The 26,923-nt window shown below is 36.9% G+C and overlaps 1 protein-coding gene and 1 non-coding gene across 3 annotated transcripts in view; both read right to left on the reverse strand.

The window, feature by feature from the left end:
- Positions 1 to 26,923, reverse strand: part of METTL16 (methyltransferase 16, RNA N6-adenosine) — a 178,668-nt gene that overhangs the window by 134,544 nt on the left and 17,201 nt on the right. The window lies entirely within an intron of this gene.
- Positions 4,295 to 4,426, reverse strand: LOC143689281 (small nucleolar RNA SNORA31). Its single transcript, XR_013178725.1, has one exon. It is a non-coding gene; the product is annotated as a small nucleolar RNA SNORA31 (small nucleolar RNA).

Genomic DNA, 26,923 nt, shown 5'->3' on the forward strand with positions numbered 1-26,923 from the left:
GCCCACTATCACTACTATTACTCAACATGTGCTAGAAGTTCTAGCTAGAGCAATCAGGCAGGACAAAAAAATAAAAGGCATCCAAACTGGAAAGGAAGAAGTCAAACTCTTATTAGCTGCAGATGATATGATACTATACTTGAAAGATTCTGGGAAATCTACAGCAAAGTTACCTGAGCTAATAAACAAATTCAGGGATATAAAATTAATGTGCAAAAAACTAACATTTCTATACACAAGCAATGAGCTAGCTGAGGAGTCAGTTAAGGAAAAAAATTCCACTCAAAATAGCAACTAAAAGAATCAAATACTTAGGAATGAACTTTTTACTAGGGACATAAAGGACTTGTACACAGAAAACTACATAACAGTGTTAAAAGAATTCAAAGGCGATCTAAATAGGTGGAAAGACATTCCCTGCTCATGGATAGGAAGGCTAAATAGAGCTAAGATGTCAATTCTCCCCAAATTGATATACAAATTCAACACAGTACCAATCTAAATTCAAACAACCTACTTTGAAGACTGGGTAAAGCTAACTACCAAATTCATCTGGAAGGGAAAGAGACCATGAAAAGCTAAAAGCATCCTACAAAAGAAGAATGAAGTGGGAGGATTAACACTCCCTGACTTTAAAGCCGATTATAAAGCCACAGTGGTCAAAACAGCATGGTACCGGCACAAAGTCAGAAGCACTGACCAATGGAATCGAATTGAGAGTGTAGAAACAGACCACCAAATCTATGGTCAACTAATTTTTGACAACACTCCCAATTCCTCTGAACTGGGACAAAACAGTCTTTTCAATAATTGGGCATGGAAGAACTGGATATCAATAGCCGAGAGAATGAAAGAGAACCCCTATCTTACAACCTACACAAAAACTGACTCAAAGTGGATCAACACCTAAGTATAAGAACTAGCACCATAAAGCGTCTAGAAGAAAACGTAAGGAAACATCTTCAAGACTTAGTAATAGGACATAGCTTCCAAAATTTTACACCCAAAGCACAAGCAACAAATGAAAAAATAGATAAATGGGAACTCCTCAAAATCAAATGTTTCTGCATCTCAAGAGATTTTGTGAAAAAAGGTGAAGAAAATATTTGGAAATCACACATCAGACAAAGGTTTGATTTCCTGTATATACAAACAAATCATACAATTCAACAACAAAAGAACAAACAATCCAATTATAAAATGGGCTAAAGATATGAATAAGCATTTTTCTGAAGAGCAAAAACAGATGGCTCAAAAGCATAAGAAGAGATGCTCATTTTCACTGGCTATAAGGGAAATGCAGATCAAGACTACAATGAGATACAACCTCCCACCTATAAGAATGACTAGTATTAAACAATCAGGAAACCATAAATGTTGGAGAGGATGTGGAGAAACTGGGACACTTATGTACTGCTGGTGGGAATGTACAATGGTGCAGCCACTATGGAAGACTGTTCGGCGGTTTCTAAGGAAACTCAATATCAAGCCGCCCTATGACGCAGCAATAGCACTACTTGGTATATACCCAGAAGAGCTGAAAGCAAGGACACAAACAAACATTTGCACACCAATGCTCACAGCAGCATTATTCACAATTGCCAAAAATGGAAACAAACCAAAAGCCCATCAATAGATGAGAGAATCAACAGATGTGATATATACATAAGATGGAATATTATGGGTGGGCCACGGTGGCTCAGCAGGCAAGAATGCTTGCCTGCCATGCCACAGGACCCAGGTTCGATTCCCGGTGCCTGCCCATGTTAAAAAAAAAAAAAAAAAAAAAAAAAGATGGAACATTATGCAGTGGTAAGACAAAATGACGTTCTGAAGCACATTTGAAGCACGTTCTGAAGATGGATGAGCCTTGAGGATATAATGCTGTGTGAAATTAGCCAGACACAAAAGGACATATACTGTATGATTCCACTTCTATGACCAGCATAAAAGTATAATCACAGACTTATAATATAGAATACAGGGAACTTAGAGATACATAGAAGCTAGAGATGGGTGAACCGTTAGCTAATGAGATTGAACTCTGTGGTAGTTAGATTCAGTTGTCAACCTGGCCAGGTGAAGGTACCTAGCTCTGTTGCTGTGAACCTTATCTGTTGCTCATCACATCTTCATCAGCTAAGAGGTATGCCTGCTGTAATGAATGATGTTTGATTTAATTGGCTGGTGCCTTTGGAGATGCAGAAAGAAATCACCCCGGGGAAAGCTGTTGGAACCCAGAGCCCCAGAGAAAAGTCCAGCAGTGATCACCCTGTGCCTTCCCACGTAAGAAAGAACCTCAGTGTAAAGTTAGCTGCCTTTCCTTTGAAGAACTAACGAAATAAATCCCCTTTTATTAAAAGCCAATCCATCTCTGGTGTGTTGCATTCCGGCAGCTAGCAAACTAGAACAAACTCCAATGTAAGGGAATAAATAGGAGTGAAGGTGATTCTCTAGTGGGTCTAGAATATTACCATATTGAAGATGAACAAGATTGAAAGGGGTTATAGAGACCTACGTTTCCCACTGACTCACATTAGAAATATGAATGAGTTCTTTTAAGAATTACTTCAAAGACATGATTATTTTTGTATAAGGAGTGTTTAAGTCCAGGGTACAGTTGGAAAACTGATATTGCATGCTATGAGCTGTGTTCAAAAGGAAACCATCAGGTGGGCCGCGGTGGCTCAGCGGGCAAAGTGCTTGCCTGCTATGCCGGAGGACCTCGGTTCGATTCCCGGCCCCAGCCCATGTAACAAAAAACGGAAAAACAAAATACAATAAAACAAGAAAATGTTTAAAGATGTTTCCCTTTCTTCCTTCCTTCCTTCCTTCTATCCTTCCTTCCTTCTCTGTCTTTCCTTTAAAAAAAAAAAAAAAAAAAAAAAAAAAAAAAAAAAAGGAAACCATCAGCACTACCACAGCAACAGCAGAGGTCAATAATGGGGTGAGGGACAAGAGTTAAGAGGAGGTTTAGATCTCCTACTTGGTGAGGGTGTGTTTACTGGCTTTCTGTCTCTTGGGAATAATGAAATTATCTAAAATTGAGAATGTTGATGGACTGTGGACCTTGGGCCCTCTACATGATGCATTATGAATGCAGATGGCTGAAGGATGCACCGACGGAGAAGTAGAATAGTCAACGATGGTGTATACTTATGAACAAAGGCTGTGCTGCTACAAAAAGGAACACTGTCCTGAGGCATGCAACAATGTGAATGAACATGTGGGCTATTTGGTGAGATAAAAAAAGTCAGGAACAAAAAGACATCAATGGTATGGTCACCTACAGAAAATGCTTCTAAGAAAACACAGGCCTAGACTGTAAGCTTTTAGAGCAGACACATCAAGTCCATAATGGTGATTATTATTTCTGGATTTTAAGAGGCTGTTTCATATATGTAACCTGATATTTAGAGATAAGAACGAAGCTGAACAGGTTGGGGTTAAAGTAATTCAGAACATAAGGGGGTAAGGAAGACAGTGTCTATATGTTAGAACCACATACACTCTTTGAGAACAATGGAAGAAAGGTTTATTTGATCTGGAACTGAAATTTCCTGTGATGCATAATCTAATTCAACCTATCTGTATAGCTCATTTGAACAACTGAAACACTGAGAGCACAGAGTGAGAAAGAGGTCCTTTAATCCTATATAGATTATTGTAATGCCTGGAAACATCCTAGAGTATATCAACCAGATAATCAAAAAGTATTGGCAAAGTTCCCTGAGGGAGGGGAAAAAGACTATGGAACTATTAAACCTTACCATCAGGTAATCCCCTGATACAGGATAATTTATAATATATATTAAGGGTTGTTGGTGCAGTATGAAATGAAGATGGTCAAACTACAAACAGAGATAACAATCAGAAAACTAGTGTTATATCTGAGGTAAGAGGCTAGATAAAAGTGGGCACAGCAAAAATAGACAATTCTTAACACAAATCAAAAAAAGAAAAACATACACACACACACAAAATAGACGATTCTTTCAAGAAGTTGGATTGTGCAGGGGAGAAGAAAGGTGGAGCTATAGAAGTGCAGGGTTGGGTAGTTCAGTGGTAGAATTCCTACCTGCTATGTGAGAGACCTGGGTTCAATTTCTGGCCCAGGCAGGACCACCAGCACCCCCCAAAAAAGACATGTAGGGTTGAATGGGGAGGTACAAATTTTTTTTCATGTAAATTCAAACTTTAAGATTCCTTTTGGGTAGTAAAAAGATGTCTTCCTGTTTACAAAGTTATTTCTGAGTTGCAAAAATTATCTCGTCCATCCCATGTTTTCAGTATTTCCTGTATTCCCCCATTCAATCTTGGCTGCCACAATCAGACAGACAGAAAGCGTGGGGATCATTCTTCCTGCAACTATAATGGGAACCTTAGAAGCAGATATTAACTGTTCTGTATCTGTCAGATAGATGCATTATTAATTTGTTTTTAATGGAAGACTTCAACATGTTTAAAGTCAATGGGAAGTCACAAAAGCCAACATATTGTACAGTTTCATTTACAAGAAATGTCCAGAATAGATAAATCCAGAGACAACAACTACTAATGGGTATGCAGTTTCTTTTTAGGATCATGAAAATATTCTGGGATTAGACAGTGGCGATGGTTAAATAGTTTTGTGACTATACCATAAACAAGTAAATTGTACACTAAAATGGTGAGTTTTATTGTATGAGATTATCAATTTTTAAATTATAAGTTAATGGGAAGATAATCAACAGACAGAGACTAAATATTTGAAAGAGGAATTCTCGACTTGGTAAGGTTTCTGAGAAGGGGGAAGACAATGGAATCCAAAGTACAAATGGAGTCTGTAATTTAATTAGAATATGATGATGATGATCATGATGATTATGATGATAATTATTATAATAGGTTCTCCAACAGAACTCAAAGTCCAACCTGTGGTCTTTCTAAAGGACCTGAAATATCACCTTTACCATGTATCATTATAAAGCTAAGTGAAAACATAATCTCAAAATTAACACAAGAAAAATATAGTTTTCCCAACAATTCATAACTATCCACCATAAAACTCAATAATCTATAATAAAAACAATAAAGTAGTTCTCAATGGTGATTCTTACACATCCCCACTGGTAAAATTCTGTTACATCTGACCTATTAAAAACTGGACCGATTAAAAAAAAAAGCCCTTAAATTATTATTCACCTACATCACTGATATCCTTTCCATCTGTTTAACTCTCTGATATATGACTTACTGAAAACAATGCAGTTCTTCCCCATGAATCAAATAAGCAATTAAATAGTAATAGCATTCAAAAATAAAGATCCTGAAAAAATGGAAAATAACCATTACTGCTGATCACAAATTAACTAAACAAATGAAAATTCTACTGACAAAATAATGATAAACTACTTTGATTAAACTGACCTCTCAAATGCAGATCTTTATGTTAACTAAAAAGTAAATGACAAGAAGAAAAACCTTATATTCCAAACACCTCTTTGCCCTTTCAAAGTACAGTTAAGAGCACAGTAATTTCCTAGCAAAGCTCAATGACTGATCTTAAAACTGAGTAGTACTTAATATTTTTTTTTAAATGTTAAATCTAGTAGTAAAAGAAACAGTTAAATAAATTTCGGTTTTTAGTACAGAACATTTAGGAACAATCTAAAAGAAATCAATAAGGAGCTGGTTAAATAAGTCATAATACAGTCATACAAGAGGAACATAGGCAGTCATTAAAAATATATGGGATGCAGCAAAGGTAGTGCTAAGAGGGAAATTTATTGCCCTAAAATGCCTATATCAAAAAAGAAGAAAGGGCAAAAATCCAGGAATTAACTGTCCACTTGGAAGAACTAGAAAAAGAACAGCAAATTTACCCCAAAGCAAGCAAAAGGGAAAAAATAACAAAGATTAGAGCAGAAATAAATGAAATTGAGAACATAAAAACAATCAAGAAAATCAACAAAACCAGAAGTTGGATCCATGAGAAAATCACTAAGATAGATGGACCCTTAGCAAGACTGACAAAAAGAAGAAGAGAGAGGATGAAAATAAATAAAGTCAGACATGGAAGAGGAGACATAATCACTGAACCAAAGAGATAAAGGAGGTAATGGGAGGATACTATGAACAACTTTATGATAATAAACTAGACAATGTAGATGAAATGGACAACTTCCTAGAAAGGCATGAATAACCAACATTGACTCGAGAAGAAATAGAAGACCTCAACAAAACAATCACAAGTAAAGAAACTGAATCAGTCATCAAGAAGCTCCCATAAAAGAAAAGTGCAGGACCAGATGGCTGCGCATGTGAATTCTACCAAACATTCAAGAAAGAATTAGTACCAATCCTGCACAAACTCTTCAAAAAAACTGAAGAGGTGGGAAGTCTACCTAACTCATTCTATGAAGCCAACATCACCCTCATATCAAAGCCAAACAAAGTATTACAAGAAAAGAAAACTAGAGACCAATCTCTCTAATGAATATAAATACAAAAATCCTCAACAAAATTCTTGCAAATCGAATCCAACAGCATATTAAAAGAATTTTACACCATGACCAAGTAGGATTCATCCCAGGATGCAAGGATGGTTCGACATAAGAAAATCAATTAATGTAATACACCATATCAACAAATCAAAGCAGAAAAACCACAAGGTCCTCTCACTTGATGCAGAAAAGGCATTTGACAAAATTCAACATCCTTTCTTGTTGAAAACACTTCAAAGGATAGGAATAGAAGGGAACTTCCTCAATATGATAAAGGGAAGATATGAAAAACCCATAGCTAACATCATACTCAATGGGGAAAAATTGAAAACTTTCCCCCTAAGATCAGGAACAAGACAAGGATGTCTACTATCGCCATTGTTATTCAGCATTGTGTTGGAAGTTCTAGCCAGATGAATTAGACAAGAAAAAGAAACACAAGGCATCAAAATTGGAAAGGAAGAAGTAAAACTCGCACTGTTTGCAGATGACATACTGTATGTCGAAAACCCCGAAAAATCCACAGCAAAACTACTAGAGCTAATAAATGAGTACAGCAACATGGCAGGTTACAAAAGCAACACTCAAAAATCTGTAGTGTTTCTATATCCTAGTAATGACAATGTGAGGGGGAAGTCAAGAAAAAATTCCATTTACAACTGCAACCAAAGAATAAAATACTTAGGAATAAATTTAACTGAGGATACTAAAGACCTATACAAAGAAAACTACAAGAAATTGCTAAAAGAAATCACAGAAGACCTAAATAAATGGAAAGGCATATCGTGTTCATGGATCGGAAGACTAAATATAGTTAAGATGTCAATTCTATCTAAATTGATTTACAAAAAGACAGACAACCCAATTACAAAATGGGCACAAGACATTAACAGACACTTCTCGGAAGAGCCACCTGAAAAGATGCTTAACTTCCCTGGCTATTAGGGAAATGCAAATCAAAACCACAATAAGGTATCATCTCACACCCACCAGAATGGCCATTATCAATAAAACAGAAAACGACAAGAGCTGGAGAGAATATGGAGAAAGAGGCACTTATCCACTGCTGGTGGGAATGTAAAATGGTACAACCACTGTGGAAGGCAGTTTGGCGGTTCCTCAGGAAGCTAAGTATAGAACTGTCATATGACCCAGCAACACCATTGCTAGGTATCTACTCAGAGGACATGAGAGCAAGGACACAAATGGACATTTGCACACCAATGTTTATAGCAGCATTATTTACAATTGCCAAGAGATGGAAACGATCAAAATGTCCATCAACAGAAGAGTGGCTAAACAAGCTGTGGTATATATATACGATGGAATATTATGCAGCTGTAAGACATAATAAAGTTATGAGGTACGTAGCAACATGGATGGACCTTAAACACATTATGCTGAGTGAGATTAGCCAGAAACAAAAGGAAAAATACTGTATGGTTTCACTGATACAACCTGACATTAGTGAATGAACTTGGAGAATTTCAGCTGGAAACAGAGACCATCAGAAGATAGAAACAGGGTAGGTATTGGGTAATAGGAGCTGAAAGGATATAGATTGTGTCACAGGACTGATTGTAAATATTGAGAAATGGATAGCACAATACTACCTAATTGTAATACAATGATGTTAGTACATTGAATGAAGCTGAATGTGAGAATGATAGAGGCAGGAGGCCTGGGGGCACAAATGAAATCAGAAGGAAAGATAGATGATAAAGACTGAGATAGTATAATCTAGGAATGCCTAGAGTGTATAATGATAGTGACTAAATGTACAAATTTAAAAATGTTTTTGCATGAGGAAGAACAAAGGAATGGCAATACTGCAGGGTGTTGAAAATAGATGGTAATTCATATTTTAAAACTTTAACTTATATGTGAGACTAAAGCAAAAAATGTTTATTTGGTACAAAATTTATGTTTTGACTAGTGCATTTTCTAATATAACTTATGTGGACAGCTTAAGTGAACACCATAACTACATGGAACCTTGAGTAGGGCATGAGATTTTGCAGATTTATCCAGAGTGATGCCCCAATAAAATCCAGAGTGATTTGAACAGTGAATAAAAAAGTATTTGCAAAGACCCCGGGGGGACTGGTGAGAAAGGGGGAAAATTCAACTTTCTCAAGTAGAGAACTCGTGATATTCTCACAAGCAGTGGGGACAACTAAAGCCACAGGCAGAGCCCTCAATCTTGGTGTCTGTTCATATGAAACTTATCCCCGCAAAGGATAGACTAAACCTACTTAAAATTAGGCCTAAGAGTCACCCCTAGAAAACCTCTTTTGTTGCTCAGATATGGCCTCTCTCTCTCTTAGCCAACAGGACAAGCAAACTCACTCCCCACTCTCCCTCTCCCACATAGGACATGACTCCCAGGGGTGTGGACCTTCCTGGCAACATGGTACAGAAGGGATTAAGAAAATCTTCTTGACCAAAAGGGGGAAGAGCGAAATGAGACAAAATAAAATGTCAATGGCTGAAAGATTCCAAACAGAGCTGAGAGGTTATCCTGGAGGTTATTCTTACGCACTATATAGATATCACCTTTTTAGTTAAGGTGTAATGGAGAGGCTGGAGGGAACTGCCTGAAACTGTACAGCTGTGTTCCAGTGGCCATGTTTCTTGAAGATGATTGTATAATGATACAGCTTTTGCAGTGTGACTGTGTGACTGTGAAAACTTTGTGTCTGATGTTCCTTTTACCTATCTTATTGACAGACGAGTAAAAACATATGGATTAAAAATAAATAAATAATAGTAGGAACAAATGTTCAAATAAATTTAGTAGATTGAAATGATGATGATCACTGAGGGAGAGGGGTAGGGGTATAGCATGTATGAATTTTTTCTTTCTTCTTTTTATTTTTCTGAATCGATACAAATGTTCTGAGAGGTGATTGTGGTGATACATGTACCTATGTGATGATTATGTGAGTTATTGTTAATATACCAAGAATGGAATAATCATATGGTAAGAATGTTGACGGGTGTATATTGTTACATTAAAAAAAAAAAAGTATATGGCCTGCCCATGACAAACTCTGGATCTATCCTGTAACAACTTTTTGAAGAGTGTTTTGAAAACTACTGCTTTTCAATTTCTTTGCCTTGTATATATGTTATATTATACCCAAAAAAAAGTTTAAGAGAAAAGTATATGGGCTAGGAGGGCCACGGTGCAGAGTTCTTGCCATGCCAGAGACCCAGATTTGGTTCCTGTGCCTGAACATGTAAAAAAAAAAAAAAAAAAAAAAGATTATATGGGCTGATTTACATATATTGGTATGGGGAAGGGGAAGGGTGCTTAACTTATTGTAAACGTAGAAAAAAATAAAGTTTGAATAGAAGTATACATTTACATTATTATGGCATTCTTGTAAAAACAAACGCTGTATTTTATATTCAAAGAAAAAAAGTCTGGAGAGGTAAATACCATCTCTGGATGAGGGAGTGGGAGGGTAGATCAATAGGGGTAGACTCATTCTCCTTACATTTTTCTATTATCTGAATACATTTTCTATAATATCACTTTCATAATAATAAATGTTTTCTAACTATGGAGAATGCTTATAATATAATATTAAGTGGGAAAAAAATTCCATGATTGTAGCCATATCAAAATTACAACCACAAAAATTCTATATGCATAAAGACAAAGGATAAAAAGGAACACGGGGACTTCCGGAGAAGATGGCGGCTTAGTAAGACCAGCGGGTCTTAGTTCATCCTCCAGAACAGCTACTAGGGGAGTAGAAACGATACAGAACAGCTCCCGGAGCCACGACAGACATCAAGAAGACAGCGTACCCCATTCTGGAACGGCTGACTGGCTGGGAGAACCCGCTCCGGTGAGATCGCCGAGGGGCGTGGGCTTCCCCGGGCCGGGGCGGCAGGCGGCCGAAATCCCTCCCTCCCTCCTTCCCGGGCCAGCTGGGAGAATTGGACAGGCGGTCCCCTCAAGCCGCGGCGGCTGGCGCCCCCCCCCCCCCACGTGCGGCCCCCGGACTAGCTGGGAGAATTGAATCGGAGATCCCCAGGCCACGGAGAACGGTGACTGGGGTCCCTTCCAAACACGTGGCTTTCCGGTCCGGCTGGGAATGGTGCACTCACCCGGGTCGCGGCGGCTGGCGCCCTCTTGCCACGCTTGGCGCCCCGGCCGGCTAGGAGATTCGGACGGGCGCTCTCCGGGCTGCGGCAGCCGGCGACCCTCCCCGCATTCGGATCCCCAGGCCGACTGGGAGATTCAGACTGGCACACTTCCAAGCCGCTTCGGATCGCGAAACTCCCCCATGGCGAGAGTTTTCCAAAGTTAAAGGAGCCACAGTACCTTTTACTGGTGCGACCCGCAGACAAACGAGTGCCACAAGCGCCACCTACTGGGCAGGATAAGAAAAACAGAACCCAGAGATTTCACAGAAAAATCTTTCAACCTGTTGGGTCCAACACCCAGGGAAATCTCATTAAATGCCCAGACACCAGCAGAAGATAACGGATCATGCTGAGAAAATTGAAAATCTGGCCCAGTCAAAGGAACAAACCAACAGTTCAAATGAGATACAGGAGTTGAGATAACTAATGCTGAATATACGAACAGAAATGGAAAACCTCTTCAAAAACGAAATCGATAAAATGAGGGAGGACATGAAGAAGACATGGGCTGAACAAAAAGAAGAAATAGAAAAACTGAAAAAACAAATCACAGAACTTATGGAAGTGAAGGACAAAGTAGAAAAGATGGAAAAAACAATGGATATCTACAATGATAAATTTAAAGAGACAGAAGATAGAATTAGTGATTTGGAGGATGGAACATCTGAATTCCAAAAACAAACAGAAACTATCGGGAAAAGAATGGAAAAATTTGAACAGGGGATCAGGGAATTGAATGATAAAATGAAGGGCAAAAAGATACATGATGTGGGTGTCCCAGAAGGAGAAGAGAAGGGAAAAGGAGGAGAAAAACTAATGGAAGAAATTATCACTGAAAATTTCCCAACTCTTATGAAAGACCTAAAATTACAGATCCAAGAAGTGCAGCGCACCCCAAAGAGAACAGACCCAAATAGGCGTTCTCCAAGACACTTACTAGTTAGAATGTCAGAGGTCAAAGAGAAAGAGAGGCTCTTGAAAGCAGCAAGAGAAAAACAATCTGTCACATACAAGGGAAACCCAATAAGACTATGTGTAGATTTCTCAGCAGAAACCACGGAAGCTAGAAGACAGTGGGATGATATATTTAAATTACTAAAAGAGAAAAACTGCCAACCAAGACTTCTACATCCAGCAAAATTGTCCTTCAAAAATGAGGGAGAAATTAAAACATTTATAGACAAAAAGTCACTGAGAGAATTTGTGACCAAGAGACCAGCTCTGCAAGAAATACTAAAGGGAGCACTAGAGTCAGATATGAAAAGACAGAAGAGAGGGGTATGGAGAAGAGTGTAGAAAGAAGGAAAATCAGATATGATATATATAATATAAAAGGTAAAATGGTAGAGGAAAATATTATCCAAACAGTAATAACACTAAATGTTAATGGAATGAATCCCCAATCAAAAGACACAGACTGGCAGAATGGATTAAAAAACAGGATCCTTCTATATGCTGTCTACAGGAAACACAAATTAGACCCAAAGATAAACATAGGTTGAAAGTGAAAGGTTGGGAAAAGATATTTCCTGCAAATAACAACCAGAAAAGAGCAGGAGTAGCTATACTAATATCCAACAAATTACACTTCAAATGTAAAACAGTTAAAAGAGACAAAGAAGGACACTATATACTAAAAAAAGGAACAATTCAACAAGAAGACATAACAGTCATAAAAATTTATGCACCAAACCGGAATGCCCCTAAATACGTGAGGAATACACTGCAATCACTGAAAAGGGAAATAGACACATATACCATAATAGTTGGAGACTTCAATTCACCACTCTCATCAATGGACAGAAGATCAATAAAGAAATACAGAATCTGAATATTACTATAAATGAGCTAGACTTAACAGACATTTATAGGACATTACATCCCACAATAGCAGGATACACCTTTTTCTCAAGTGCTCATGGATCATTCTCAAAGATAGACCATATTCTGGGTCACAAAGCAAGTCTTAACAAATTTAAGAAGATTGAAATCATACACAACACTTTCTCGGATCATAAAGGAATGAAGTTGGAAATCAATAATAGGCGGAGTGCCAGAAAATTCACAAATACATGGAGGCTCAACGACACTCTCTTAAACAACGAGTGGGTCAAAGAAGAAATTGCAAGAGAAATTAGTAAATATCTCGAGGTGAATGAAAACGAAAACACAACATATCAAAACCTATGGGACGCAGCAAAGGCAGTGCTAAGAGGGAAATTTATTGCCCTAAATGCCTATATCAGAAAAGAAGAAAAGGCAAAAATTCAGGAATTAACTGTCCACTTGGAAGAACTGGAGAAAGAACAGCAAACTAACCCCAAAGCAAGCAAAAGGAAAGAAATAACAAAGATTAGAGCACAAATAAATGAAATTGAAAACATGAAAACAATAGAGAAAATCAATAAGACCAGAAGTTGGTTCTATGAGAAAATCAATAAGATTGATGGGCCCTTAGCAAGATTGACAAAAAGAAGAAGAGAGAGGATGCAAATAAATAAGATCAGAAATGGAAGAGGAGACATAACTACTGACCTCACAGAAACAAAGGAGGTAATAACAGGATACTATCAACAACTTTACGCTAATAAATACAACAATTTAGATGAAATGGACGGGTTCCTGGAAAGACATGAACAACCAACTTTGACTCAAGAAGAAATAGATGACCTCAACAAACCAATCCCAAATAAAGAAATTGAATCAGTCATTCAAAAGCTTCCTAAAAAGAAAAGTCCAGGACCAGACGGCTTCACATGTGAATTCCACCAAACATTCCAGAAAGAATTAGTACCAACTCTCCTCAAACTCTTCAAAAAAATCGAAGTGGAGGGAAAACTACCTAATTCATTCTATGAAGCCAACATCACCCTCATACCAAAACCAGGCAAAGATATTACAAAAAAAGAAAACTACAGACCAATTTCTCTAATGAATATAGATGCAAAAATCCTCAATAAAATTCTAGCAAATCGAATCCAGCAACACATTAAAAAAATTATACATCATGACCAAATAGGATTCATCCCAGGTATGCAAGGATGGTTCAACATAAGAAAATCAATTAATATAATACACCATTATCAACAAATCAAAGCAGAAAAATCACATGATCATCTCAATTGATGCAGAGAAGGCATTTGACAAGATTCAACATCCTTTCCTGTTGAAAACACTTCAAAAGATAGGAATACGAGGGAACTTCCTTAAAATTATAGAGGGAATATATGAAAAACCCACAGCTAATATCATCCTCAATGGGGAAAAATTGAAAACTTTCCCCCTAAGATCAGGAACAAGACAAGGATGTTCATTATCACCACTATTATTCAACATCGTGTAGGAGGTTCTAGCCAGAGCAATTAGACAAGAAAAAGAAATACAAGGCATCAAAATTGGAAAAGAAGAAGAAAAATTATCACTGTTTGCAGACGATGATATTATACGTTGAAAACCCGGAAAAATCCACAACAAAACTAGTAGAGCTAATAAACAAGTACATCATAGTAGCAGGTTACAAGATCAACATTCAAAAATCTGTAGGGCGGGCCGCGGTGGCTCAGCGGGCAAGAGTGCTTGCCTGCCATGCCGGAGGACCCCGGTTCGATTCCCGGCCCCAGCCCATGTAAAAAACAAACAAACAAACAAAATATAATAATAAAACAAGAAAATGTTTAAAGATGTTTCCCTTTCTTCCTCCCTTCCTTCCTTCCATCCTTCCTTCCTTCTCTCTGTCTTTAAAAAAAAAAAAAAAAAAAAAAAAAAAATCTGTAGCATTTCTATACACTAGCAATGAACAAGCTGAGGGGGAAATCAAGAAACGAATTCCATCTACAATTGTAACTAAAAGAATAAAATACCTAGGAATAAATTTAACTAAAGAGACAAAAAAACCTATACAAAGAAAACTACAAAAAACTGCTAAAAGAAATCACAGAAGACCTAAATAGATGGAAGGGCATACCGTGTTCATGGATTGGAAGACTAAATATAGTTAAGATGTTAATCCTACCTAAATTGATCTACAGATTCAATGCAATACCAATCAAATTCCCAACAACTTATTTTTCAGAAATAGAAAAACCAATAAGCAAATTTGTCTGGAAGGGCAGGGTGCCCCAAATTGCTAAAAACATCTTGAGGAAAAAAAACGGAACTGGAGGTCTTGCGCTGCCTGACTTTAAGGCATATTATGAAGCCACAGTGGTCAAAACAGCATGGTATTGGCATAAAGATAGATATATCGACCAATGGAATCTAATAGAGCGCTCAGATATAGACCCTCTCATCTATGGACATTTGATCTTTGATAAGGTGGTCAAGCCAACTCACCTGGGACAGAACAGTCGCTTCAATAAATGGTGCCTAGAGAACTGGATATCCATATGCAAAAGAATGAAAGAAGACCCGTATCTCACACCCTATACAAAAGTTAACTCAAAATGGATCAAAGATCTAAACATTAGGTCTAAGACCATAAAACAGTTAGAGGAAAATGTAGGGAGATATCTTATGAAACTTACAATTGGAGGCGGTTTTATGGACCTTAAACCTAAAGCAAGAGCACTGAAGAAGGAAATAAATAAATGGGAGCTCCTCAAAATTAAACACTTCTATGCATCAAAGAACTTCATCAAGAAAGTAGAGAGACAGCCTACACAATGGGAGACAATATTTGGAAATGACATATCAGATAAAGTATCCAGAATTTATAAAGAGATTTTCCAACTCAACAACAAAAAGACAGCCAACCCAATTACAAAATGGGAAAAAGACTTGAACAGACACCTCTCAGAAGAGGAAATACAAATGGCCAAAAGGCACATGAAGAGATGCTCAATGTCCCTGGCCATTAGAGAAATGCAAATCAAAACCACAATGAGATATCATCTCACACCCACCAGAATCGCCATTATCAACGAAACAGAAAATGACAAGTGCTGGAGAGGATGAGGAGAAAGAGGCACACTTATCCACTGTTGGTGGGAATGTCAAATGGTGCAACCACTGTGGAAGGCAGTTTGGCGGTTCCTCAGAAAGCTGAATATAGAATTGCCATACGACCCAGCAATACCATTGCTGGGTATCTACTCAGAGGACTTAAGGGCAAAGACACAAATGGACATTTGCACACCAATGTTTATAGCAGCATTATTTACAATTGCAAAGAGATGGAAACAGCCAAAATGTCCATCAACAGACGAGTGGCTAAACAAACTGCGGTATATACATACGATGGAATATTACGCAGCTTTAAAACAGAATAAACTTATGAAGCATGTAATAACATGGATGACCTAGAGAACATTATGCTGAGTGAGTCTAGCCAGAAACTTAAGGACAAATACTATATGGTCCCACTGATGTGAACCGACATTCGAGAATAAACTTGGAATATGTCATTGGTAACAGAGTCCAGCAGGAGTTAGAAACAGGGTAAGATAATGGGTGATTGGAGCTGAAGGGATACAGACTGTGCAACAGGACTAGATACAAAAACTCAAAAATGGACAGCACCATAATACCTAACTGTAAAGTAATCATGTTAAAACACTGAATGAATCTGCATCCGAGCTATAGGTTTTTGTTTTGTTTTGCTTTGTTTTGTTTTTACTATTATTACTTTTATTTTTTTCTCTATATTAACATTCTATATCTTTTTCGGTTGTGTTGCTAGTCCTTCTAAACCGATGCAAATGTACTAAGAAGCGATGATCATGCATCTATGTGATGATGTTAAGAATTACTGATTGCATATGTAGAATGGTATGATTTCTAAATGTTGAGTTAATTTCTTTTTTTCCCCGTTAATTAATAAAAAAAAAAAAAAAGAACACCTAGGGCAATATATAAGATTCCACAAAGGTTCCATGCACTCGGGTAACTTTCCAGAAACCCAAAACCTCCAGATGGGTCCCTGGACCAGGTAAGTACTGAAACCTAGAGGGTCCAGCCTCTCTAGAACATCAGATAGTTCCATCTCCCTACTCCATATTAGTGACAGACCCTTCCAACATGGAAGTTAAAATGGTCATAGCCCAGATACCTCTAAAGAGTGGGATAGAAAGATCAAAGGTGATGGTGGAGTAATACAGAGAAGGTAGGGTTTAACAAATGAAAATGATTGTTGAATCATTAAATTGATATTTCTTTTAGTCTCCAGTATTTTAAAGCAGCTAGAAGTAAAAACCTAAAATTGTGGAATTGTAACCCATACCAAACTCTGAAATCTATTCTACAACTAATTGTGCTGTGCTTTGAAAGTTACTGCTTTTTTTGTATAGATGTTATTTTTCACAAAAGAAAAAAAATTGTGATGATAAAACAATATTTATTCCTTCTAGCTTCCTATATTTTGGAGCAGCTAGAAAGAAAAATCTGAGAGGATGGTAAGGTAGCCCCTGACAAACTCTGAAATCTGTCCTCTAACTACTTGTTGAAGAGTGCTTTGAAAACTATTGCTTTTTTCTTTGTTTTGTATATATGTTATACAATAAAAAAAAAGTTAAAAAAATAATTTAAAAAAAAACTCAAAAATGGACAGCACAATAATACCTAATTGTAAAGTAATCATGTTAAAACACTGAATGAAGCTATATCTGAGCTATAGGTTTTTTTTTGTCTGTCTGTCTTTTTTTTTTCTTTTTCCTTTTCTTTTTTTTTTTTTACTATTATTACTTTTTTTCTCTATATTAACATTCTATATCTTTTTCTGTTGTTTTGCTAGTTCTTTTCCTAAATCGATGCAAATGTACTAAGAAATGATGATCATGCATCTATGTGATGATGTTAAGAATTACTGATTGCATATGTAGAATGGAATGATTTCTAAATGTTGTGTTGATTTCTTTTTTTTCTTTAATTAATAAAAAAATAAAAATAAAAAAAAGGAACACGGACAATAAAGTAATTTAACCTTTTGGGGTAGAGGAACTGGGACTTTTTTCTTTCATGTATGGACCATTCCTATTACAAATATAGATTAGGAAGGATATTTTGTTTTAATTTTTCTATTAAGGACCCTAAAATGATTGCATAAGAAGTAATTCCTTTTTCAAAAACGGAAAACAGTTCTTGGTTTCAGAGTACTTGCTTTCCATGAAAGTTGTTGGGAGGCCAAACTAAGATATCTCCCACAGTGAAGAGTCAGCAAAAGATAAAGTTGAAGCTTAAGCATTAATCACATAGCTTCACAAGGCATCTGGGTTAGGAGGAAGAGCAATATATTTAATGATTTCCTAGAGCCTTCAAACAGAGTCACTATTTACACATACAATTCTTATTAAAAAAAAAAAAAAAAATATATATATATATATATATATATACACAGTACGATAAACTAGAGCACACAATTTATTAACAAAGAACTATATCCTAATCACCAAAAAGTATAAAATATCAAGCACAGGCTACTCTAATTGAAGAAAATAAACTGAAAGTTAAGGAAAAGCTGATTCTTAGACTTTGTTGGCAAAACAAGTAATCACTTCTACTTCTAAGAAACATTCATCTGAGGGTTGAAAATCCTTTTATAGCTCAAAGCCTAGTATTCAGATTTGCTAGTAACTTATCTAGGTCACTTTAGCACCCTGGGACACTCAAAACTCCTGAACACAGTCAAGATCTGTTTTCATTCTCATTTCTGAGATTACAGGGAGGCACAGGAACTAAAATTAGCTATCACGTGGAAATAAGCAATTTATTCCATTAATCTTTGTTGTTTGTTTAACACATTCAGCTTCACAAAATAGCCTATTGTCAACAGGCATGTCAGATTTCCCCGGAATGAGTCCTGCTTTGCTACTGATGAAAAAAGTATTATCATTATAGATGGGAGTTTGGAAGGGTACTCTGTAATTCATGGGTGAAACAGTAATAATTTTAATACTGTAAGAGGATGTACATGATGTAACAACAACAAAAGCTGAAATCTCCTAACCTTGCCCCAACATTGGTTTCTATTTATTAGACAGTCACTGAGGTCCTAAAAATGACAGTCACAGAATTTGACAGAGTTCCTCAATGCTAGGCATTTGGTTTTAAAAAAAAAACAAAAACAGTAAGTATCACACTCCATTCAAGCTCAACTGAACAGGCTTGATTAAACTGCAGGATATGCCTATGAAGATGGTTATTTTGAAAAAGAACAGACTAAAATCTAATTGCAATGGTCAATAAATAAATAAAACGAAAATACAAAGAAAAAATACATATGAAAACCTAATTGCAATGGTCAAATTTGATTATAACAATAGCAACAGGTACAAGGAAGAAAAAAAGGTCATACCAGCAATCTTCATCACCTTATCATTTATTCTAGGCTTAATAACAGTAAGAGCACCTATCATTTACTAAATGTCTACAATGTGCCAGTCACTTTACATGTATTATTGCTAAACTTTATCATTCAAAGTATCCTCTTTTACCCCCATTTTAATATGAGGAAATTCAGTCCCATTGAAGCCAAGGAAATTACTTAAAATCTCACAGCTGATAAGTGGCACCCTCAAGAATGGGACTTTGGATAAATACTCCTTCTACAACACCCTGTTTTCCTTAAAAAAGCACTTAAGAGTTGAGGAAATTTATGAATGACAATCCAAAACACCACAGGTCTAATGTTTTACATGATTTTCCTTTTCTGTTTTGGCTGGGTTTATATTTTGGACATTATTTTCTCATACATTTCATGGAGTTAAATAAAAAGCCATTTTTTGGGGGGGAAAGAAACCATTATAAAATAAAGAGTATTGACATGGTCTTATATCAGAAAATCTTAAATAGCCACCCAAAAACTTTTAGAGTTAATAAACAGAAGAAAGTTGTAGGATATATGATCAACACACAAAAAAACAGTTGTATTTCTATATACTAACAATGAACAATCCAAAAAGATAATAAAAAGAACAATTCTCTTTATAAAAGCATCAAAAACACATATATAGAGACCTCCTGGAAGATGGCGGCTTAGTAAGACGCGCGGATCTTAGTTTCTTCTCCAGGACACCTACTAGAGGAGTAGAAACGATACAGAAAGCGCCCAAAGCCACAACAGAGATAAAAAAGACAGCGTACCCCATCCTGGAACGGCTGGCTGGCTGAGAGAAGCAGCTCGGGTGAGATCGCCGAGGCGCGCGGGCCTTACCGGGCGGGGTGGCAAGCGCCCGGAGTTACTCCCTTCCCCCTTCCCGGGCCGGCTGGGAGAATTGGAGAGGTGGTCCCCTGAAACAAAGACGGCTGGCGCCCACACCACGCGCAGCCCCCCGACCAACTGAGAGAATTGGATCGGAAACCCCCAGGCCGCGGAGAACGGTGACGGGTGGGGGAGGCCCCTTCCAAACCCGTGACTCCCGGGGAACGTGCACTCTCTTGGGCGGGCCGCTGCCGCTGGCGCCCTCCCGCCACGCTTGTTGCCCAGGGCCGACTAGGAAATTCGGACGGGCTCTTTCCCTGGCTGAGGCGACCAGCAACCCTCCCTGCGTTCGGACCCCGGGCCGGCTCAAGCCGTTTCGGCTAGCGAACCCCCAGGACGGCGAGAGTTTTCCAAAGTTTAAGGTCCCACAGCACCTTTTACCGGTGGGACCCGCAGACAAACGGGTGCCACGAGCGCCACCTACTGGGCAGGATAAGAAAAACAGAACCCAGAGATTTCACAGAAAAATATTACAACCTTGCTGGGTCCAACACCAAGAGAAATCTGAATAAATGCCCAGACGCCAGCAGCAGAAGATAACTGTCCACGCTCAAAAGATTGAGAATATGGCTCAGTCAAAGGAACAAACCAATAGCTCAAATGAGTCACAAGAGCTGAGACAACTAATGCTGAATATACGAGCAGAAATGGAAAACCTCTTCAAAAATGAAATCGATAAATTGAGGGAGGACATGAAGAGGACATGGGCTGAACATAAAGAAGAAATAGAAAAACTGAAAAAACAAATCGCAGAACTTATGGAAGTGAAGGATAAAGTAGCAAACATAGAAAAAATAATGGATAGCTACAATGACAGATTTAAAGAGACAGAAGATAGAATTAGTGATTTGGAGGATGGAACATCTGAATTCCAAAAAGAAACAGAAACTATCGGGAAAAGAATGGAAAAATTTGAATAGGGTATCAGGGAACTCAAGGACAATATGAACCACACAAATATACGTGTTGTGGGTGTCCCAGAAGGAGAAGAGAAGGGAAAAGGAGGAGAAAAACTAATGGAAGAAATTATCACTGAAAATTTCCCAACTCTTATGAAAGACCTAAAATTACAGATCCAAGAAGTGCAGCGCACCCCAAAGAGATTAGACCCAAATAGGCGTTCTCCAAGACACTTACTAGTTAGAATGTCAGAGGTCAAAGAGAAAGAGAAGATCTTGAAAGCAGCAAGAGAAAAACAATCCATTACATACAAGGGAAACCCAATAAGATTTTGTGTAGATTTCTCAGCAGAAACCATGGAAGCTAGAAGACAGTGGGATGATATATTTAAAATACTAAAAGAGAAAAACTGCCAACCAAGACTCCTATATCCAGCAAAATTATCCTTCAAAAATGAGGGAGAAATTAAAACATTCTCAGACAAAAAGTCACTGAAAGAATTTGTGACCAAGAGACCAGCTCTGCAAGAAATACTAAAGGGAGCACTAGAGTCAGATACAAAAAGACAGAAGAGAGAGATATGGAAAAGAGTGTAGAAAGAAGGAAAATCAGATATGATATATATAATACAAAAGGCAAAATGTTAGAGGAAAATATTATCCAAACAGTAATAACACTAAATGTCAATGGACTGAATTCCCCAATCAAAAGACATAGATTGGCAGAATGGATTAAAAAACAGGATCCTTCTATATGCTGTCTACAGGAAACACATCTTAGACCCAAAGATAAACATAGGTTGAAAGTGAAAGGTTGGGAAAAGATATTTCATGCAAATAACAACCAGAAAAGAGCAGGAGTGGCTATACTAATATCCAACAAATTAGACTTCAAATGTAAAACAGTTAAAAGAGACAAAGAAGGACACTATATACTAATAAAAGGAACAGTTAAACAAGAAGACATAACAATCATAAATATTTACGCACCGAATCAGAATGCCCCAAAATACGTGAGGAATATACTGCAAACATTGAAAAGGGAAATAGACTCATATACCATAATAGTTGGAGACTTCAACTCACCACTCTCATCAAGGGACAGAACATCTAGACAGAGGATCAACAAAGAAATAGAGAATCTGAATATAACTATAAATGAACTAGACTTAATAGACATTTATAGGACATTACATCCCACAACAGCAGGATACACCTTTTTCTCAAGTGCTCATGGATCATTCTCAAAGATAGACCATATGCTGGGTCACAAAGCAAGTCTTAACAAATTTAAAAAGATTGAAATCTTACACAACACTTTCTCGGACCATAAAGGAATGATGTTGGAAATCAATAATAGGCAGAGTGCCAGAAAATTCACAAATACGTGGAGGCTCAACAACACACTCCTAAACAACGACTGGGTCAAAGAAGAAATTGCAAGGGAAATTAGCAAATACCTCTAGGCGAATGAAAATGAAAACACAACATATCAAAACTTATGGGACGCAGCAAAGGCAGTGCTAAGAGGGAAATTTATTGCTCTAAATGCCTATATCAGAAAAGAAGAAAAGGCAAAAATTCAGGAATTAACTATCCATTTGGAAGAACTGGAGAAAGAACAGCAAGCTAACCCCAAAGCAAGCAAAAGGAAAGAAATAACAAAGATTAGAGCACAAATAAATGAAATTGAAAACATGAAAACAATAGAGAAAATCAATAAGGCCAGAAGTTGGTTCTATGAGAAAATCAATAAGATTGATGGGCCCTTAGCAAGATTGACAAAAAGAAGAAGAGAGAGGATGCAAATAAATAAGATCAGAAATGGAAGAGGAGACATAACTACTGACCTCACAGAAATAAAGGAGGTAATAACAGGATACTATGAACAACTTTACGCTAATAAATACAACAATTTAGAGGAAATGGACGGGTTCCTGGAAAGACATGAACAACCAACTTTGACTCAAGAAGACATAGATGACCTCAACAAACCAATCACAAGTAAAGAAATTGAATTAGTCATTCAAAAGCTTCCTAAAAAGAAAAGTCCAGGACCAGATGGCTTCACATGTGAATTCTACCAAACGTTCCAGAAAGAATTAGTACCAACTCTCCTCAAACTCTTCAAAAAAATCGAAGTGGAGGGAAAACTACCCAATTCATTCTATGAAGCCAACATCACCCTCATACCAAAACCAGGCAAAGATATTACAAAAAAAGAAAACTACAGACCAATCTCTCTAATGAATACAGATGCAAAAATCCTCAATAAAATTCTAGCAAATCGTACCCAACAGCACATTAAAAGAATTATACATCATGACCAAGTAGGATTCATCCCAGGTATGCAAGGATGGTTCAACATAAGAAAATCAATTAATGTAATACACCATATCAACAAATCAAAGCAGAAAAATCACATGATCATCTCAATTGATGCAGAGAAGGCATTCGACAAGATTCAACATCCTTTCCTGTTGAAAACACTTCAAAAGATAGGAATACAAGGGAACTTCCTTAAAATGATAGAGGGAATATATGAAAAACCCACAGCTAATATCATCCTCAATGGGGAAAAATTGAAAACTTTCCCCCTAAGATCAGGAACAAGACAAGGATGTCCACTATCACCACTATTATTCAACATTGTGTTGGAGGTTCTAGCCAGAGCAATTAGACAAGAAAAAGAAATACAAGGCATCAAAATTGGAAAGGAAGAAGTAAAACTATCACTGTTTGCAGACGATATGATACTATACGTCGAAAACCCGGAAAAATCCACAACAAAACTACTAGAGCTAATAAATGAGTACAGCAAAGTAGCAGGTTACAAGATCAACATTCAAAAATCTGTAGCATTTCTATACACTAGTAATGAACAAGCTGAGGGGGAAATCAAGAAACGAATCCCATTTACAATTGCAACTAAAAGAATAAAATACCTAGGAATAAATTTAACTAAAGAGACAAAAAACCTATATAAAGAAAACTACAAAAAACTGCTAAAAGAAATCACAGAAGACCTAAATAGATGGAAGGGCATACCGTGTTCATGGATTGGAAGACTAAATATAGTTAAGATGTCAATCCTACCTAAATTGATTTACAGATTCAATGCAATACCAATCAAAATCCCAACAACTTATTTTTCAGAAATAGAAAAACCAATAAGCAAATTTATCTGGAAGGGCAGGGTGCCCCGAATTGCTAAAAACATCTTGAGGAAAAAAAACGAAGCTGGAGGTCTCGCGCTGCCTGACTTTAAGGCATATTATGAAGCCACAGTGGTCAAAACAGCATGGTATTGGCATAAAGATAGATATATCGACCAATGGAATCGAATAGAGTGCTCAGATATAGACCCTCTCATCTATGGACATTTGATCTTTGATAAGGCAGTCAAGCCAACTCACCTGGGACAGAGCAGTCTCTTCAATAAATGGTGCCTAGAGAACTGGATATCCATATGTAAAAGAATGAAAGAAGACCTGCATCTCACACCCTATACAAAAGTTAACTCAAAATGGATCAAAGATCTAAACATTAGGTCTAAGACCATAAAACAGTTAGAGGAAAATGTTGGGAGATACCTTATGGATCTTACAACTGGAGGTGGTTTTATGGACCTTAAACCTAAAGCAAGAACACTGAAGAAGGAAATAAATAAATGGGAGCTCCTCAAAATTAAACACTTTTGTGCATCAAAGAACTTCATCAAGAAAGTAGAAAGACAGCCTACACAATGGGAGACAATATTTGGAAACGACATATCAGATAAAGGTCTAGTATCCAGAATTTATAAAGAGATTGTTCAACTCAACAACAAAAAGACAGCCAACCCAATTACAAAATGGGAAAAAGACTTAAACAGACACCTACCAGAAGAAGAAATACGGATGGCCAAGAGGCACATGAAGAGATGCTCAATGTCCCTGGCCATTAGAGAAATGCAAATCAAAACCACAATGAGATATCATCTCACACCCACCAGAATGGCCATTATCAACAAAACAGAAAATGACAAGTGCTGGAGAGGATGCGGAGAAAGAGGCACACTTATCCACTGTTGGTGGGAATGTCAAAGGGTGCAACCACTGTGGAAGGCAGTTTGGCGGTTCCTCAAAAAGCTGAATACAGAATTGCCATATGACCCAGCAATACCATTGCTAGGTATCTACTCAAAGGACTTAAGGGCAAAGACACAAACGGACATTTGCACACCAATGTTTATAGCAGCATTATTTACAATTGCAAAGAGATGGAAACAGCCAAAATCTCCATCAACAGAAGAGTGGCTAAACAAACTGTGGTATATACATACGATGGAATATTATGCAGCTTTAAGACAAGATAAACTTATGAACCATGTAATAACATGGATGGACCTAGAGAATATTATGCTGAGTGAATCCAGCCAAAAACTAAAGGACAAATACTGTATGGTCCCACTGATGTGAACGGACATTCGAGAATAAACTTGAAATATGTCATTGGTAACAGAGTTCAGCAGGAGTTAGAAACAGGGTAAGACAATGGGTAATTGAAGCTGAAGGGATACAGACTGTGCAACAGGACTAGATACAAAAACTCAAAAATGGACAGCACAATAATACCTAATTGTAAAGTAATCATGTTAAAACACTGAATGAAGCTGCATCTGAGCTATAGGTTTTTGTTTTGTTTTGTGTTGTTTTGTTTTGATTTTACTATTATTACTTTTATTTTTTTCTCTATATTAACATTCTATATCTTTTTCAGTTATGTTGCTAGTTCTTCTAAACCAATGCAAATGTACTAAGAAATGATGATCATGCATCTATGTGATGATGTTAAGAATTAATGATTGCATGTGTAGAATGGTATGATCTCTAAATGTTGGGTTAATTTCTTTTTTTCCGTTAATTAAAAAAAAAAAAAAGAGAAGGGATAATTGGAGATGAAGGGATACAGACTGTACAACGGGACTGGATATAAAAACTCAGAAATGGACAGCACAATACTACCCAATTGTAATGCAATTACGTTAAAACACTGAATGAAGCTGCATGTGAGGTATAGGTTTTTTGTTTTTTTTCTTTCTATTATTGTTTTAATTCTTATTCTGTTGTCTTTTTATTTCTTTTTCTAAATCGATGCAAATGTACTAAGAAATGATGAATATGCAACTATGTGATGTTATTAAGAATTACTGATTGTACATGTAGATTGGAATGATTTCTAATTGTTTTGTTAATTCTTTTTTTAATTAATTAAAAAAAAATTAATAAAAAAAAAAAAAAAACACATATATATTTCAACAAACTGCGCTTGGAAAACTGGATATCTGGGTGGGCCACAGTGACTCAGCAGGCAGAGTTCTCACCTCCCATGCCAGAGACCCGGGTTCAATTCCCAGTGCCTGCTCATGAAAAAAACAAAAAAACCTGGATATCCTTGTACAAAAAAAGAAAGAAAGAAAGAAACCGAACCCTATCACAAACCATATATAAAAATCAACTCAAAATGGACCAAAGACCAAACATAAAAGCTAAAACCATAAACCGCTAAGAAGAATATATAGGGGAAAATCTTCATGACCTTGAATTTGGTGATGGATTCTTAGATATGACACCAAAAGCAAAAGCAACAAAAGGAAAAGTAGGTAAACTGGACTTCATTAAAATTAACCATTGTTGTGTATCTAAGGACATTATCAAGAAAATAAAAAGTGAACCTACAGTTGCAATCTACAGTTGCAAATCATACATCTAAGTTTATTATCCAGAATATATAAAGCACTCCTACAACTCAACAAGACAACCAACCAAATTAAAAATGGGCAAAGGATTTCAGCAGATATTTCTCCAAAGAAGATATACAAATGGTCAATAAGTATATGAAAAGTTGTTCAACATCATTAGTCATGAGGGAAAATGCAAATCAAAGCCACAACACACTACGTCACATCCACTATGATAGCTATTGTTTAAAAAAGGAAAATAAGTGCTGGACAGAATGATGACAAACAGCAACACTAGTACATTGTTGACAGGAATATAAAAAACAATAGGCACTGTGGAAAACAGTGCGGCAGTTTCTCTAAAAGTTAAACATAGAATTACCATATGACCTGGCAGTTACATTCCCAGATACATCCAAAACAACTGAAAGGAGGGGTTAAACAGATTATTTTTATACCAATG

Source organism: Tamandua tetradactyla, chromosome 6, assembly GCF_023851605.1.
Source record: "Tamandua tetradactyla isolate mTamTet1 chromosome 6, mTamTet1.pri, whole genome shotgun sequence".
NCBI lineage: Eukaryota > Metazoa > Chordata > Mammalia > Pilosa > Myrmecophagidae > Tamandua > Tamandua tetradactyla.